This window comes from Arachis ipaensis, chromosome B3 (genome assembly GCF_059453495.1).
Source record: "Arachis ipaensis isolate K30076 ecotype BB chromosome B3, ASM5945349v1, whole genome shotgun sequence".
Classification (NCBI taxonomy): domain Eukaryota; kingdom Viridiplantae; phylum Streptophyta; class Magnoliopsida; order Fabales; family Fabaceae; genus Arachis; species Arachis ipaensis.
In genome coordinates this window covers 83,554,205-83,573,424 of record NC_142438.1, presented here as the reverse complement: position 1 = coordinate 83,573,424, position 19,220 = coordinate 83,554,205, and the positions used below count along the sequence as shown (strand labels likewise).

Here is a 19,220-nt window from a genome sequence, read left to right as displayed (position 1 = left end):
TCCATTCCTCTTTTACCATCCTCAGAAAACCCTCATGCGTAAACCACGCGTCTAAAATTCTAAACGGTCTTGGGCCTCCCTTCACCCTTGTGTCTTCCACAATCAACAGGCAATGGTCTGATAGCACACGAGGTCCACCTCTCAAGCGAGTATCCGGAAGCGCTTCAATCCAATCCACACTAACCAGGAACCTGTCAATGTGACTACACTGTCGGCCCCTGAACCATGTGTATTTACGATCATTAAGAGGGAGGTCTAACAGCTGCATATCCTGTACCTAAAACTTAAATTCTTCCGCAGATCCCGGTAATCTACATGCTCCCTTTCTTTCCTCCACTTGCAATACACTACAAGAAAACAAGCTTTTTGCGACGCTTTTAAAGCGTGGCGAAAAGTCCTTAAAAGCGTGCCGATAGCTTTTCGCCACGCTTTTTGAGCTACCGGCACGCTTTTGAAAGGGTCACAACTGCAAGGGTGCCGGTTGCTCTATCGCCACGCTTTTCATGACCTATTGGCATGCTTTTTTTTGCCACGCTTTTAAAGACCGCCACGCTTTAAAAGCGTGGCCATATGTGTGAACTATTGCTACGCTTTTAAAGTGTGTCAATAGCAAGATATGGCTACGCTTTTAAAGCGTGCCAATAGCATGCCATATAGCTACGCTTTAAAAGCGTGCCAATAGGTGTGAGATACAGCTACGCTTTTAAAGCGTGCCAATAGCAAGACATATGGCTACGCTTTATAAGCGTGCCAATAGGTGTGAGATACAGCTACGCTTTTAAAGCGTGGTTGTTCATGTGCACTGCAACGTATATCGCCACGCTTCCAAAGCGTGGCAACAAGTAGAGATATGGGTACGCTTTAGAAGCGTGCCAATAGGTTCTGAACTGAATTACAGCGACGCTTATAAAGTGTGGCTATTGATTGCTATTGTACAATATGGCCACCCTTTTAAAGCGTGGCTGTAAAATAGTTCAGTACCTATTCGCACTACTTTTTTTATAAACCTTACAAAATCATAGATAATTTCAAAATTTAAAAGATGACTACTAATTTTAAATCAACAAATCCTTGCTTCATAAACTTGTTACAGAAAAAGTGTTTGATCACATGTTATTTATACACTAACAAAATACCAAAAATCAAAGTCTCATCCACTAGCAGTTTCCTAATACATGAATTACAATTCCAACATGGGTTACATTATCTACTTCCTTTACACTTCATTACAAAATATAAAACTTCATGATTACTGATCACCATTGTGAGCGAAACTGTTTTCAGCACTTCCCTGCATAATTTTAAATATTGTTGTGTTAGTGCATCTTATACCAAACCAAAAAATGGAGACATATATTATCAACAAATGAATGTTATAGTTGTACAATAATTGTAACCAGCAAAGGCTTTTCTTTCATTGAAAGCCAGTATACTTTTTTGTTCTTAAAGTTTACAAAAAAGGGAAAAAGGGTACTACTATAGCTAGGAAGCTAACAATCAAACTGCCCCCCCTCCCCTCCTTTTTTTTTCTGCAACAGTCACATGTTTCTCAACAATGGCATGTATCACCCTAACTCCTAATATATTTCACAACCAAATTAACCATTCTTGTAGCCCTATACTGCACCTGTAGTCACATGCATGCACAATTTATACTAGCAACTGGAAAATCAATACAAATTACATATGGATCAATTCTATAACCGATCCCTAATAAATAAATCAAGCAAAATGAGATATACCATGAGAGCCATTAATTCCTTCTGGAGTCTGCAAAAATCAAAACAAACAAAAACATTAAAATTCAATTATGGTTTCTTTTCTTTTCCTTTTTCCAATTAGATTAGGAAAAAGTGCAAATCTTCAAAGATTTCTCATGTTTTCCAAAATTGAGATTCAATGCCACACACAAGATACAAAACAAAACACTACTAAAAAGTCAACAACTTTGAATTCAGATTCTAATTCAACACCATTAGCACCATTTAGAATCTTTTATCTCACTATCAAATGTCCAAAATCAACAACAACAATAAGTCAACTACTTTAAATGGAAATATATCGAATATCCAAAGATAGTGACTTACATCTTTGGGTGGAATATGAGTTGATTCGGAGGAGCGAGGAGTATTTCTCGGTCTGCTACTTGAGGCATCCAAAGGAGAATTTTGGGCAGCTTGCACTAAGGCTGCTACCTCTTCCTCACTCATTCCAGGGTTGACTTGGTGCACCAATACCTTTAATAAACTACATACACCGTCCATCTTCTTCTCTAATGATTCAACCTTGTTGTTGTATTCAACCTTGACTTGTCGAATTTCCTCATCCTTTTTAAGAGAGCTTTTTGTAATCGAAGACCCAAAACAACGAACTCGACTTGGTTGGTCCTTTCCTAACACTCCTACAAATGCATCCTCATCATTTTCCCCTGCCTCTATGCGGGTTTGAAGTTCAGCCTGCCGCATTAATTTAGCATACAAACAATATTAATAGAAATCACTATAGAAATCACTATAGAATTAATATTGTACATTTCCAAATACAAATACAAACAACTCACAATTGTGCTTTGCGTTTTAGCATCAATTTCTTTTCCTTTTTTACTTGTGCGAGTTGCTATGAAAACTTCAACTCTTGATGGTTCTTCACTGTTCTCTTTAGAGTCGCGCTAGAGTACATATAGAAAAATTTACATGAAGCATGCTAACTAGAAAACTACAACCTGAATATAAATGAGAAATCACAAAGAAATAAGTTATATTACCAGCTGCTTGCACACTATTCCAAAATTTGTAGAACCCATCCGGTGAAGACATGTTTGCTTTGACCTATTTTCAACATTCTTAGTAGACACAGCCTAAATATAAACATGAAAAAGAGATGTTATTATTCTTAATAAGCATGTTTTCTTGTTTTTTCAAAATCACACTACCTTTTTCCAAAACACCAAGTTTAATCACATAAAGAACTAAAAGACAATATTACCTTAACAGTCGGAAGACTCCAATACCGAATTAGTTTGCGAAATTGAACCTCAGGGATCTCTAACGGTTGGTTCTTTATCATTTCTTTCTTTGTGTTGTACTTCAAGAAATGTTCCTTTTTTATTTCGCCTTTGTATTTTTTCCATGCACGACAAAATCCGTTCATTACCCACGGCTTTGAAGTTATTGGAAGAATGAATTTTTGCTAAACAAGACAACAAATTAGAATGTCAAAGGTTAGCATAAATAAAGTAACAAATAAATCTTAACAAAATTATCTATAATTCTTACATACATTGGCGTACTCCCACATGTCCTCTTTGAGGTTTTTAGGCACACCATGCCAACTAGTATATAGCAAAGTCACAAAACGAGGATTTCTAACTGTTGTGCCCAAGAGTTGGTTGAGGTTAGATATAACCTCCTTGGTTGGACCTATAGGCTGCCCTACAAAAAATTCCACCTCCCGTCGATCATTAAAATCAGTGGCATGAAGCTTTTTGCACATAGTCTTTCCACGAGTTTTCTTCTTTATTGTGCCTAAGTCCGATTAAAATAACAGAATTTTAAACTCAAATCAACTTAGAAGTAATACAAGCTATATTTTGACAATAAGGTAAAACAAAAAAAGCACCTTGATTACTAGCTTGTCCTCCATTACCCTCATCATTTGCAGCATCATCAAGCTCATCTTCCTCATCTTCCTCATCTTCTTCATCTTCCAAATTTATCCCATGTACCTTAAAATACATGTCAAGACTCATTCCTTTTTTCGTTGAACTTGCAGTTAGCTCGCTTGTATCTTCTCCCTCATCATCAGAACTTAAATCATTTTGTTCTATTGTATCAGCTTCAACAGTCCTCTGATTCCTAGTTTTGGAGGTCTTTTCAGCTTGAGACATTGTCCCGTTCCCATTATGTTCACATTCTTGAAAAATTGACATTGGTTGCACCTTCTTTTTCTTCTTTGGAGTCCTAGCTTTCTCTTCAATGGCATCTTCCACGATTGTGATGGGTTGGTTTCTTGTTTGATCTTTTGGGTCTTGAGCTTGGAAGCTAGCCTTCTTATTTTCAGCCATGATCTTTTTTCTTTTAATATTGTATTGTTGTAGCAATTCAGCACTTGACCTCACTTGTGTAACCTCAAAGGAATTCTTTTTTTTTGGACTTTTTTCTTTCATTTTTTGTGCTAAGGTACTTATCCATTTTCTTTTAGTGATCTCTCCTTTCTCCATTCTGCATACACAAAAGAGTTGCAATGAAAAAAATGTTATTTTATGAATAATTAAATGAACATAATCAACATAAGCGAGTAATTAAATAAGCAAAATAACTAAAACAAATGAGACATTTAGAATTCTACCAAAACAGCATTACATGAAAACATGTCAAGATGTTTCAGAATCAGAGTCCTCCATGTACTCGTATTCACTCTCCTCATCTTCCTCACCACGTTGTTTGGCAAACATATTTGGAGCCACATCTATAATGGTTGCTCGTAGATCATTCCTCACTAGATCAACTTTGCCATTATCATTTGGGAGACTGGGAATCACTTCAGGTTCACATGGCTCCCTTGTATATATTATGGGGGAATCAAACTCAAGGTCATCACTTATCCTAAATAAATCTCTTGGAATTGTTTTCATAACATAGTGTTTGTCACTCACATATGGGTCTTGCACATAAAAGCATTGGTTTACTTGGGATGCTAGCACAAATGGTTCTTCTTGGTAGCATTTCTTACTGAAATACACATATGAGAGACCAAAGTTGTCTTTTGCAACTGTATACCACTCACACTTAAACAGGACTACCTTAAATTGGCCATAATAATCTAATTCAAACATATCAACTATTCTACCATAGTAGGTTACTTTGGCTTCAATTGGGTTCTTATCTTTCACAGTAGCAAAACTAGGAGTCAATGCCTCCAATGTGACACCACTATTTTGGGTTTTACGTCTCACATCACGGTGCCTTGTATGAAACCTATACCCATTGATAACATAACCTGAAAATCTTTTTGCAACTCTATTTGGACCCCTAGCCAACCCTTTTGCCCAACCAGGCACATCCTTTTTCATGGCACGAGTTTTAAACTATTCTGAGAACTGTTGACTAAGGTCTTTGGCTTTCTCCCACTTTGTTCTTCGTGGATTGTTATCATTTACTGCCTCCTCATGCTCTCTGAAGATCAAATAATCATATTCTTATTTGTTAGTAGGGTAAAATGTTATGATTGAGGTCTACGAAATGACAATGAATCAAACAAAATACCTCATGTAGACTTCGATCTTATCACAATTGTTTAGGATGTTTGAATGACCTTGTATTTCTGATTTTTCATCTAACATGAACAAATCTCCCATTTTTCCACCCAAAGGACATCCTTTGCTTGGAAACAAACTCGGAGTTCGCAGCTCATCTGAAACACACTCATCATTATTTCGAGGGACTCTGTTAAATCTTGTCTGGACATCTTCATGCAAATATCTTAAGCAAAAATTAATACACTCATTCGCCAAATATCCTTCAGCAATGGATCCTTCTGGACGACTTCTGTTACGAACATATGATTTTAGTGTGCACATATATCGTTTAACAGGGTACATCCAACGATATTGAACTGGACCACCTAACCTCACTTCATTTGCCAAATGGATAGGCAAGTGCACCATTATGTCAAAAAATCTTGGAGGAAAAATCCTCTCCAATTGGCATAATGTCTCAGCAATTTCTGCTTCTAAGTTAACTACCTCATCTATGCTAATTACCTTCTGACATATCCGGCGAAAAAATGAACATAATCGAACTAAAGCGATGGCAACATGGTCAGGAAGTATGCTCTTGATCGGTACTTGCAACAAGTAATGTAACATGAAATGAGCATCATGGGTCTTGTAACCAGAAATCTTCTTTTCCGTTTGCTGCACACATTGAGCGATATTGGAAGCGCTGCCGTCTGGTAATTTTGCCCCTTTTAACACACTACAAAAGATTATTTTCTCTGCTGCAGTCATTGAGAAGCATGCCTTTGCTAACTTAGTTCTTTTACCATCATTCGTATCTCTTGGTTAAAGGTTTTTCCTGATACCCATGTCTTTAAGGTCAAAAAGCGCAGCTGCATGATCTTTTGTCTTTCCAAAAATATCCAAAAGCGTTCTAATTATGCTATCAACTATATTCTTCTCTATGTGCATGACATCAAGGTTGTGTCTAAACAAGTTGAACTTCCAATATGGTAAATCAAAAAAGATTGATCGCTTTTTCCAATTTGAAATGCCATTCTTTGCTTTCCTTTGCTTCTTCCCAAAAGAATTATCTACCCCTTGCAATATATGAAATACAGTTGTTCCATCTAACAACTGCGGTGGAGACCTAAGTTCAGTTTTCCCATTGAAAGATCTTTTATTATGTCTCCATGTATGGTTCATGGGTAAAAACCTTCGATGATCCATATAAACAGTCTTGTGGCTATGTTTCAGATATATAGAAGAAGTCTCATCATTACAACATGGACAAGCCAATTTTCCCTTTGTACTCCACCCAGATAACATAGCATACGCAGGGAAGTCGTTAATTGTCCATAAAAGACATGCTCTCATGTTGAATGTTTTGTTCTCTTTGGAATCATATGTTTCGACACCTAACTCCCACAATTCTTTTAATTCTTCAATTAGTGGTTGAAGAAAGACATCAATATCATTTCCAGGTGATTATGGGCTAGGAATGAGTAAAGAGAGCATAAAATAATCAGGCTTCATGCTCATCCAAAGGGGTAGATTATACACCATCAGAACAACAGGCCATGTACTATGTGTACTACTCAAAGTTCGAAACGGATTGAATCCGTCGCTTGCTAAGCCAAGTCTCACATTACGAGGCTCCTTTGCAAAATCTTCATGTCGACTGTCAAATGCTTTCCAAGATTCACCATCGGCAGGATGCCTTAGCAACCCATCTTTAACACATTTATTATGATGCCAAGACATAGCTTCAACCGTCCTTGTGCACATAAAAAGCCTTTGAAGTCTGGAAATCAGGGGGAAATGCCTTAGAGTTTTTGCAGCAACTTTACGAGGCTTTTTAGATGAGGTAGCATCGTCCTCTTCTACATGATGCTCAATATAACGGGATGTTCCACAAACATGGCAAGATGAGTCATTCTCATGCCCGTTCTGATACAACATGCAATCATTGGGACATGCATCGATCTTTTGGTAATCAAGACCCAAATTCTTCACCATATTCTTCATTTTATCAAAAGAAGTAGGAATATTCAAATGTGGCATTCCTTCTTTCAATAATTCTAAGAGAGAAGTGAACGACGCATTACTCCAACCGTGCAAGCATTTTAATAAGTAAAGACGGATGGTAAAGGATAATCTTGTGAATCCTTTACATCCAGGGTATAGTTCTTGGCTTGCCTCGTCTACCAATTTATAAAATTCTTTTGCACCTTCGTTAGGCCCCATGTTATGTCCATCAACTTGTGTAGTATCTCTGAATCTATCACGTAACAACTCATCAATATTATCATTGTAGTTATATTCCTCATCTGTGTCACTGTCAACATCCATAGCAACAAGTGATTCCCCATGATTAAACCACCGCCTATAACCTTTTATGAATCCATCGCATATTAGATGGTCATACACGACATCTCTCCTTAACCAAAGTCTATTACAACACTTTGCACATGGGCATTGAATTTCTTCCCCTTGAGGAATTCCCGGTGATGAAAAAGCAAAGTGTAAAAACTTTTCTACACCGAGTTGATATTCTTTTTCATGACGTGGTGTATCCATCCAATCCTTGGACACATCCATCGAAAACCTATATATTTTAAATAGATAGCTAAGTTTCCAGTTTGAAGTCTTTACTGCTAGTCTCACTAACTGTGAGTCTAGCTTCCTAATTAACTAAGAGACAAAATTTTCCAAGTCTCCAAAATACTTTGAAGGCATTGGACATAAAATAGCGAAGAAAATTAAATTTTAGCAATTCTTAAAGAAGGTCCTGAAGTGAGTGCCTCAGGAAAGCACTTAAGTTGTCCACATAACTTTAATAACAAATTAAGAGATGTATTTAAATTCGCATGAACCAACCTTAATTACTGTTGTAATCCGTACAACACCAGCACCAAAGTAGTAGCGCAGCAGAAGCAGAATTAGAAAGGTAGCAACGGCAGCGAATAGTGGTTCGGCAACAGATAATCAGCACCACAGCAACATCAAAGCAATACCACAGGAGCAGCAGAATAAAAGAAGTGGTAGTAGTGGTGGATAGATAACTATCAAAAGCCTGTTGGAAAGCATAAAATTAAAATACTCTTGAGAATTAAATTTTTTTCTTACTTTAAAACATAAAAAAAAAACCCATAGAAATTTGAAAAATGGGGGAATTTAGAAAGTAGGAATCGAAGAAGTGGCTGGAGAAAACCCCAAAAGGGCAGGTAAACGCTTGGCCACTTTGGAGCATTAGTCTAACTGCTCAGCATGAACTGCTTGAAAATTACATTTGAAATTAAAATAGCATCCTTTTACATATATTTAGCACAAATTGTGGGCCATAATCCATTTAAAAAATGCCATATTTATATATATTAATCCAATATATAGCTTGGTCCAGACCTAGGAACTACTATATGAAATATAAATTATATGCACTATAAAAGGAAAAAGGATTATAACCACCCCCATATATTCAATTCAGCCTCAGCATCCTTCAATTCTATATATATATATATATCTACTATTTGAAGATATTATTTGTAGCAACCAACCAGCAATTAACAAATTTCTTGATTATTTTTCGCTGTTATATAAACTGTTTTATGAATTACTAGTACTATTTCAATTTTGACTTAAAACTGGCAAGTATGTCTCAACTTTAATTTCTCTGAGATTAAAGTATATATAGGCTGTGATTTTTCAATAATCTAATTTTAGGTCTCCTGATAAGTATACTTTAAATACAATCATTCTCAAGCCATAAGGTAATCATAATAATAATAAACTTCTACCTAAGAATAACTGTATTAATTAAAGATTACTCCGTCAAATACAAACAGCAAAGCATGAAAAATTATGCAACTCTCTTTTTTTGACCACAGCAATCACCTTGGAAAGACATGAGCAAACAACTCAGAATCAGAGCGTTAAACCTATAGTGCTCTTTCTTCACTTTCTTCTACATTCTGCAGTGTAAAAAAGATTTCCAAGTAGTATTCAGAAAATGCAGAATGAAAAGAATAAGAACTCCACAACCCAAACTATCATATGTAATGTCGGTGGCATATGGCAAGAAACTGTTAAAAATAGTTGAAAGTTTAAGAAACCAAAGTATAAACAAAGCAGTACCATAGGAGCAGCAGAATAAAAGAATTGAAAATAATTTCATACCCTTAGCTTCAGATCCATTTTTATCCATTTCAAACATACAACAACAGATCATATTTATATTTTTGTTAAGAGTTTCATTCATCAACATTTAAAAAAAGACTAACTATATATATTTTTTATATATTTTATACACTAGCATAACAACAGCTCAATGAAAGCAACAAAAGAAAACTGCTTAGACAGAAGGCAACTAGAGTTGTTAGTTAGCTAAATGCCTAAATGTTTTACGTTTATTTAATTAATTAATTAATTATACTATTCAGTCACGCTTAAACAGATCCCACAAGCTTTTCCATGCATGAACAGAAAAAGAGTCCTTAGCTTGTTATATTGTAATGTATATGTAAAATATAAATATGAACTTGGATAGAGAAACAAGAATTCAGAATTGTGAACATGCATAAACCAGAGAGGAATATCAAGGAGGCATATCAGAGAGCACTTGGCGTGCATTAATACTAATAATAACAAATAGCATAAACCAAGCGAACCAAATGCACCAATTCACAAAATTCAATATTAAAAGCACAAACAGTGGCAATCGGCAAGAATTAGTATCCAAATCTAGTAATAATAATCTAATAATTCAAGACAAAGACACCAGTAGCATCAATTCCCAAAGCCTTTACGAAATTTAGAAAACAGGGAAGGAGGAAGAAAAAAGAGGTAATACCATCAGCAGACATAGCAAAAATTAACAAGTTTCTTGGAGTCTTGTGGTGCAAATGGTAGAGCTTTGAAGAAATTGAATTTGTGAGATTGCTCCTTGAATTTGAGAAACAAAAATTTGTTACTATTTATCCAAAGTAAATCACAACATATCAGCATGAAAGCCTTATGCATGGCAAATATAATAAATCCTATAGGAAGGAAATAGATTAACCTATGAGATAGAAATAAAATAAAGATAAGAGAATTCAGAGAAGTGTGTTTATAAGGAAAAAAATCTTAAACCAAGGATTGAATTTTGGAAGTTAATTTTTACCTTGTAGGTACGGTTTGGAAGACAGTCGCAGGATACAATTGAATCTGCAGTTTGAACAGCACACAATTTCAGGGTAAATCATACAAGAGTATGAAAAATTGCCGTGCATATACAGACGTGAATAAACTAATATTCAGATGTCGAACATAAAATTTGCACCCCAATAATGTAAGATAAGAAATTCTCAGTTGAAGTTCAATCTAGACTAGGAAATATGCAGCTACCTGAATATTTACAATGAGAATAGAAGGAACATCCCCAAGTATGCTGATAGAAGGAACTCCTAAACAGCACGCAATATGTTCAGTTTTTAGCTGAGACAGAAAGAGGTCTGCTCCAAGGGAATAGAAAGCAGCATTGGTTAGCGCAAATTCTTTCTTCTTGTCCCTGCCAACCAAGTCCAAGCAACAATGAATTCTGGCACTATCAATAATGAAAAATTTTGTTTTTGTCATGATATCCTCAACATGAGGGTGATTATAACCCAAAGGTTAATCATTAATCCCCCCAAAATGGTGTGTATACAAAAACAAGTATTTTGTACCAACCTAAAGCAGTTTTTCCCTCTGACTTTGAATGAACTTGGCTCAATTAAAGACCAAGAACCAGGGCTTTGTTTCTCTTATCCAACAAAATGGAATTGACAAACCTGCTATTGGCTTTAGTTTAGGTGCCTTGGGTGAAACTGAAACAAATGAGACCAGAGTGAGAAACAAGAAAAACTACCAAAAAACAAGGGTAGTAAACATCCGAAAACTAAAAGCAAATAAACTTGGAAACTAAATTTTTATGTTCATTTATTTTAACTTCTTGTCTTAACAGCTGGAGAAATAAAAGAAGCTCAATCATTCACAAGAAACACCATTTTTGCACCCATTCTAACTCTTCTACTGACATAAAATAGAAAAATAAACAAAATTAAGAACAAAATAGCTTCCCCTGCAGAAATAAAATATAAATCAGCTCTACAACCAACCCTGATTCCAATGCAGAATTTTAAAATCTTTTGGCTGATCTTGATCTTGGTTGCTTATGCACAAAAAATTATAAGTGACCTTTAATTTTCTGCTACTGTTGCTAGGTATCTAATGCTAGAAGGAGAGTAAGCCACAGTATATTGCATTCTGAGGCAAAGAGGTCTTTTGAACACTTACTTCACATTATATAAGCCCATCCGCACTTGATTCCCTTTCTTAAGCATAACAAATTGTTCCTAACTTTAAAACAAACTCAAATTTTATGTGTTATTTTCCTTTTCAAATTTAAGATGGTCTTATGTATTGGGTTTGAAACCAGTGCCCTTTCTTTTCCAAATGGTGCATTCCTGCTTCATTTCTACTAAGACTCAGTCAAATAAAGCAAAACACAATGAAAACATACGACCATGAACTCATGTTTGGTGCAGAAACCTAAACTTACACACATGAACATAGGACATGATAGCTCAAATGAACTTATAGTAACCATCACAGAAACCAATTTAAAACAACCAAAATGAAGATACAGTGAGCCAGTAGAAAATCATTATTAAGCTGCAGTAATCAATACACAAATGAGTTAATAAAGTAGAAAAAAAATGCTCTTGACTAATAACTCTATATGCGTTCAATTCTTATTTAAAGTGACAGCAAGATAATACATCAAACACACTAAAGTTTTGGCATATAAGTAATGAAAAAATAATGCATCATAGTGAAACTAATATATATGTTTAGCTTTTGATAATGGCAAGAGCTTAGCTCTTGGGGCTGTGACACTAAGCTAGACAAGTTTAAGTAACTAAAATAAGGTAGAATCAAGAGTTAATAAGAGTTAGAAGTCTCTAAAACTCAAAATGATCATTTAGAGTTTGAACCGAATTCGACAGTATTTATTGTAGAAATGGCAATAATTTTCATAAATTTCTGCTCTCAATCTAGACATCCAAAAATAGTGAAAAATAGTTTTTATAAAACTTTGAGAAGTCTATTACATTCTTAAAATTTCAGTCAAACAACACCACCAACAAGATCAACAGGATGCACTCTTTCTCTCAGAAAATGAAGCTACAACTTCAAAACATTCACCATATACATGTTTAGCTTTCAAGCTTCCCTTTCCTTTTCTGAAACTGAGATCATTTCCAAAAGGTGAAATTGCAAAGAGGAAGTTAAATGCAGTTAGATAGAAAAATAAAGTGATCAGAAGCATCATCTAATTGCCATAAGAGGGAAATATTACTACACTTGAAGCATTACACAAACATAAAACAGGGTAAATGAAACAAAATGGAGATACTTATTTACGCACCTAGGTTCTTGTCAAGGGTCTTGGTGAACTAGTTCAAAGCTGGTGGAGCCTTCAACGTTTGCTTGAGGATCCTCTTCTTCCTCTGCTCCTCTCTGATCCCGAACTGCTTAGGATAGTTCTCGACTAACGGGTTCCTCACCTTCTCCTGAAGAAATGCATGAGAATCAAAACAATGAACAATAAAAAAAAAAAGACTGAAATCTTAGAGTCATCCTCATGAATCTGACTGCAGAAAAATAAAAGGAGGAGAAACCTACAGCCTTATTCGAAGCTGGAAATGGCGCTTTTCCACCTCGTCAGATGTTAGGGCTTCGTCGTTCTTCACAGAAGCGAAGAAGCAGGAAGCGAAGAACCAGGAAGCGGGCGGCAGTGCGGAAAGGAGGGCTTCATCATTCTTCAGGGAGGCGAAGAACCAGGAAGCGAGCGGCAGCGCGGAAGGGAGGGCTTCGTCATTCTTCGTTGGAGTATTGTCATTGCGGTGAGGGCAGGGGTTAGGGCTTTTGAAGAAAGGTTAAGGCGAAAAAATTGAAGACTGTTTAGCTAGGGCTTTCGGAGGAGGAAGCGGTGAGGCACAAAGAAGGAGGAGATTGGTGGTTGCAATTGCCATTGGGGCTTTCGAAGGAGGAGTTAGGGCAGAAGGAGTTAGCTTTTTTTCTCTAAGTGTTAGAATCACGAAGAATTGATCTATCTCTAGCTATCTGGAGCGTTTTTGTTAATTCGAGCTTCTTTAATTTTTTTTTCTGAGGGAACCTTTTGGCCACGCTTTTGAAGCGTGCCAAAAGGCTTGTAGGAAATGGCTACGCTTTTAAAACGCCACAATAACAAATTTCTGTTGCTACACTTTAAAAGCGTGCCGACATCTCTCTATGGCTACGCTTTATAAGCGTGGCAGAAAGAAACGTGGTTAAATCTCACATCAATTGCCACCCTCATAAAAGCGTGGCCATAGAGAGATTTTGGCACGCTTTTAAAGCGTAGCAAAAAAAAGCGTGGCAAAATCTCTATTCAAACGCCACCCACACATAAGCGTGGCCATAGCCTACTTTTCGCCACGCTTTTAAAGCGTAGCAAAAAAAAAGCGTGGCCATAGGCCTTTTTTCTTGTAGTGTTATTTCATTGAAGTCCCCCATGAAGCAAAAAGGCACTTGACACAATCCCACAATATAACTCAACTCCTCCCACATCACTAATTTTTTTGCTCTCTCATGTGCTCCGTACACCAAACAGAACGCAAATCTAAGATTATTATTAGTCTTCATCCCCTAAACACACAGCCAACGTTCCCCTTTATAACAGTTATTCATTTTAAACAACATATCATCCCATATAAGCAGTAAACCTCCAAAAGCACCTCCAGAAGTACCTTCCTATTGGTAACTTCCATGTTTCTGGCAGTGTATTACGGTTTCAAATTTTCTTTTTTCTTTAGTCGAGGAACCAAATTTTCTTGTTTAAGTTTTGGATTTCTTTCGAGTGATATATTTGTATCTCAATATTTTACATCAAAATTTTATTTCTATTACGGTTCCAAGTTTTCTTGTTTAAAAGAGATAAAGTAAAGACAAGCGAGAAATCGAAAGGTGGATATGAATTCATTTATGATATAACGCTCAATATAATAATAACCACAACCAATAATAATAACGCTAAATATAATAATAATAACTTATAAAATTTAAATAGATATGATAATAATATTAGTAATTATATAACATCATTAGCGATGTTAATAATAATAATAATAATAATAATAATAATAATAATAATAATAATAATAATTGTTACGGATCCGACCCACGGATCCTGTGCACGGAACGGTCCTCGTATCCGGTTACTCGAGAACAACCCGTTTCGACCTGAAGGCTGATGAGCGGATAATTTATACGCTTTTTGACATTGTTTTTAGTATGTTTTTAGTAGTATCTAGTTACTTTTAGGGATGTTTTCATTAGTTTTTATGTTAAATTCACATTTCTGGACTTTACTATGAGTTTGTGTGTTTTTCTGTGATTTCAGGTATTTTCTGGCTGAAATTGAGGGACTTGAGCAGAAATCAGATTCAGAGGTTGAAGAAGGACTGCTGATGCTGTTGGATTCTGACCTCCCTGCACTCAAAGTGGATTTCTGGAGCTACAGAACTCGAAATGGCGCGCTTCCAATTGCATGGGAAAGTAGACATCCAGGGCTTTCCAGAAATATATAATAGTCTATACTTTGGCCAAGAATAGATGACGTAAACTGGCGTTCAACGCCAGCTTTCTGCCCAAATCTGGCGTCCAGCGCCAGAAAAGGAGCCAAAACCAGACTTGAACGCCCAAACTGGCACAAAAACTGTCGTTCAACTCCAAGAAGGACCTCTACACGTGCAACACTCAAGCTCAGCCCAAGCACACACCAAGTGGGCCCCGGAAGTGGATTTATGCATCAATTACTTACTCATGTAAACCCTAGTAGCTAGTTTATTATAAATAGGACAGTTTACTAGTCTTTTTGACAATCTTTGGATTATATTATGATCTATTGATCACGTTTTGGGAGCTGGCCATCTCGGCCATGCCTGGACCTTTCACTTATGTAATTTTAACGGTAGAGTTTCTACACTCCATAGATTAAGGTGTGGAGCTCTGCTGTTCCTCAAAGATTAATGCAAAGTACTACTATTTTCTATTCAATTCATCTTATTTCGCTTCTAAGATATTCATTCGCACTTCAACCTGAATGTGATGAACGTGACAATCATCATCATTCCCTATGAACGCGTGCCTGACAACCACTTCCGTTCTACCTTCGACTGAATGAGTATCTCTTAGATCTCCTAACCAGAATCTTCGTGGCGTAAGCTAGAATGATGGTGGCATCAAAGAGAATCCGGAAGGTCTAAACCTTGTCTGTGGTATTCTGAGTAGGATTCAATGATTGGATGACTGTGACGAGCTCCAAACTCGCGATTGCGGGGCGTTAGTGACAGACGCAAAAGGATAGTAAATCCTATTCCAGCATGATCGAGAACCGACAGATGAATAGCCGTGCCGTGACAGGGTGCGTTGATCATTTTCACTGAGAGGATAAGATGAAGCTATTGACAAGGGTGATGCCTCCAGACGATTAGCCGTGCCGTGACAGGGAATTGGATCATTTTCCTGAGAGATGACCGAAAGTAGCCGTTGACAATGGTGATGTATCACATAAAGCCAGCCATGGAAAGGAGTAAGACTGATTGGATGAAGATAGCAGGAAAGCAGAGGTTCAGAGGAACGAAAGCATCTCCATTCGCTTATCTGAAATTCTCACCAATGAATTACATAAGTATTTCTATCCCTATTCTATTAATCATTATTCGAAAACACCATTATCAATTTATATCTGCCTAACTGAGATTTGCAAGGTGACCATAGCTTGCTTCATACCAACAATCTCTGTGGGATTCGACCCTTACTCACGTAAGGTATTACTTGGACGACCCAGTGCACTTGCTGGTCAGTTACACAGAGTTTTGAACCGTGGTTTTGGCATCATGTTTTTGGCGCCATTACCAGGGGAAGAAAGAGCAATGAACTTTACATAATTAAAGTGTAATCACGATTCCGCGTACCAAGTTTTTGGCACCGTTGCCGGGGATTGTTCGAGTATGGACAACTGACGGTTCATCTTGTTGCTCAGATTAGGTAATTTTCTTTTTATTTTGTTTTCAAAAATTTTTCAAAAATATTTCAAAATTTTCTCCTTTGTTTTCGAAAAAAAATAATATAAAAATGTTTTCAAAAATTTTATTCAAAATTTTTAAAGAATGAATTCTAGTGTTTCATGAAGCAGGTGAAGCCTGGCTGGCTGTAAAGCCATGTCTAAATTCTTTTGGACTGAGGCTTCCAACCATCAGCTGTTATACGACTGTAGGGTATGTCAGGCATGTCATGTCTGAATTACATGCTGAAGCTTGGCTGGCCATTGGCCATGTCTAGTGTTTTGGACCGGAGCTTTCATTGAAAGCTTGGCTGGCTAGTGAGCCATGTCTAATTCCTGGACTGAAGCTTTAAATTAAGAATGCAAGATTCCTAGAATTCATATTAAAAATTTTGGAATCCTTATTTTCCTTTTTCAATTAATTTTCGAAAAAATCCAAAAAAAAAATTTAGAAAATCATAAAAATCAAAAACATTTTTGTGTTTCTTGTTTGAGTCTTGAGTCATATCATAAGTTTGGTGTCACTTGCATATGCATCTTGCATTTTTTCGAAAATATCATGCATTCATAGTGTTCTTCATGATCTTCAAGTTGTTCTTGGTAAGTCTTCTTGTTTGATCTTGATGTTTTCATGTTTTGTGTCTTTTCTTGTTTTTCATATGCATTCTTGAATTCTTAGTGTCTAAGCATTAAAGAATTCTAAGTTTGGTGTCTTGCATGTTTTCTTTGCATTAAAAATTTTTCAAAATTGTGTCTATGATGTTCATCTTGACATTCATAGTGTTCTTGGTGTTCATCTTGACATTCATAGCATTCTTGCATGCATCACATGTTTTGATCTAAAAATTTCATGCATTGCATCTCTTTAGTGTTTCTCTCTCTCATCATAAAAATTTCAAAAAATCAAAAAAAATATCTTTCCCATTTTCTCTCATCAAATTCGAAAATTTGGATTGACTTTTTCAAAAATTTTTAAAATCAAATTGTTTCTCATGAGTCAAATCAAATTTTCAATTTGAAAATCTTATCTTTTTCAAAATTTTTAGTTATTTTCAAAAATTCCAAAAATATTTTTTCAAAAATCTTTTTCTTATTTTTATATCAATTTTTCGAAAATAACATAATCAATTAATGTTTTGATTCAAAAATTTGAAGTTTGTTACTTGCTTGTTAAGAAAGATTCAAACTTTAAGTTCCAGAATCATATCTTGTGATTTCTTGTGAATCAAGTCATTAATTGAGATTTTAAAAATCAAATCTTTTTCAAAACTAATTTCTAAAATATCTTCTTATCTTACCTTTTTCAAAAAGTTGGTTTCAAAATATCTTCTCTAACTTCCTAACTTCTTATCTTTTCAAAATTTGTTTCAACTAACTAACTAACTTTTTGTTTGTTTCTTAACTTTTTCAAAACTACCTAACTAACTCTCTCTCTCTAATTTTCGAAAATATCTTCCCTCTTTTTCAAAAATTTCTTTTTAATTAACTAATTATTCTTATTTTTATTTTTTGATTTTAAAAATTTTCGCAAAACACTAACATTTTTCAAAAACCATTTTCGAAAATCACTAACTCTTTTTCAAAAATATTTTTCAAAAATTCTCCCTCTCCCATCTTATTCTATTTATTTATTCATCTACTAACATCTTATCTTACATCTCTGCCATCCTCACAGTTCTGTTTCTTTCTTTACATCACACTCTTTGTCTCCCTCTTTTCTTCCACTCACAAAGGGATCCCTATACTGTGATATAAAGGATCCATATTATTATTATTATTTTTTTCTGTGCCCTCTTCTTTGTCATATGAGCAGGAGCAAGGATAAGAACATTCTTGTGGAAGCAGATCCAGAACCTGAAAGGACTCTGAAGAGAAAACTAAGAGAAGCTAAATTACAACAATCCAGAGATAACCTTTCAGAAATTTTCGAACAGGAAGAGGAGATGGCAGCTGAAAATAATAATAATGTAAGGAAGATGCTTGGTGACTTTACTGCACCTAATTCCAATTGACATGGAAGAAGCAACTCCATTCCTGCCATTGGAGCAAACAACTTTGAGCTGAAACCTCAATTAGTTTCTCTGATGCAGCAGAACTGCAAGTTTCATGGACTTCCATCTGAAGATCCTTTTCAGTTCTTAACTGAATTCTTGCAGATATGTGATACTGTTAAGACTAATGGAGTAGATCCCAAAGTCTACAGGCTCATGCTTTTCCCTTTTGCTGTAAGAGACAGAGCTAGATTATGGTTGGATTCTCAACCCAAAGACAGCCTGAACTCTTGGGATAAGCTGGTCACGGCTTTCTTAGCCAAGTACTTTCCTCCTCAAAAGCTGAGCAAGCTTAGAGCTGATGTTCAAACCTTCAGACAGAAAGAAGGTGAATCCCTCTATGAAGCTTGGGAAAGATACAAACAGTTGACCAAAAAGTGTCCTTCTGACATGCTTTCAGAATGGACCATCCTGGATATATTCTATGATGGTTTATCTGAGTTATCAAAGATGTCATTAGATACCTCTACAGGTGGATCCATTCACCTAAAGAAAATGCCTGCAGAACCACAAGAACTCATTGACATGGTTGCTAATAACCAGTTCATGTACACTTCTGAAAGGAATCCTGTGAATAATGGGACGCCTATGAAGAAGGGAGTTCTTGAAGTTGATACTCTGAATGCCATATTGGCTCAGAATAAAATATTGACTCAGCAAGTCAATATGATCTCTCAGAGTCTGAATGGAATGCAAGCTGCATCCAACAGTACTCAAGAGGCATCTTCTGAAGAAGAAGCTTATGATCCTGAGAACCCTGCAATAGCAGAGGTAAATTACTTAGGTGAACCTTATGGAAACACCTATAACTCATCATGGAGAA

At 36.0% G+C, this 19,220-nt stretch overlaps 1 non-coding gene and 1 pseudogene across 1 annotated transcript; both read right to left on the bottom strand.

Moving 5' to 3' along the window:
* Window positions 1-6,061: 6,061 nt before the first annotated feature.
* Window positions 6,062-7,795, bottom strand: LOC148571369 (uncharacterized; annotated as a pseudogene).
* Window positions 7,796-18,685: 10,890 nt separating this feature from the next.
* Window positions 18,686-18,793, bottom strand: LOC148571368 (small nucleolar RNA R71). The gene has a single exon (XR_015908150.1). It is a non-coding gene; the product is annotated as a small nucleolar RNA R71 (small nucleolar RNA).
* Window positions 18,794-19,220: the final 427 nt, after the last annotated feature.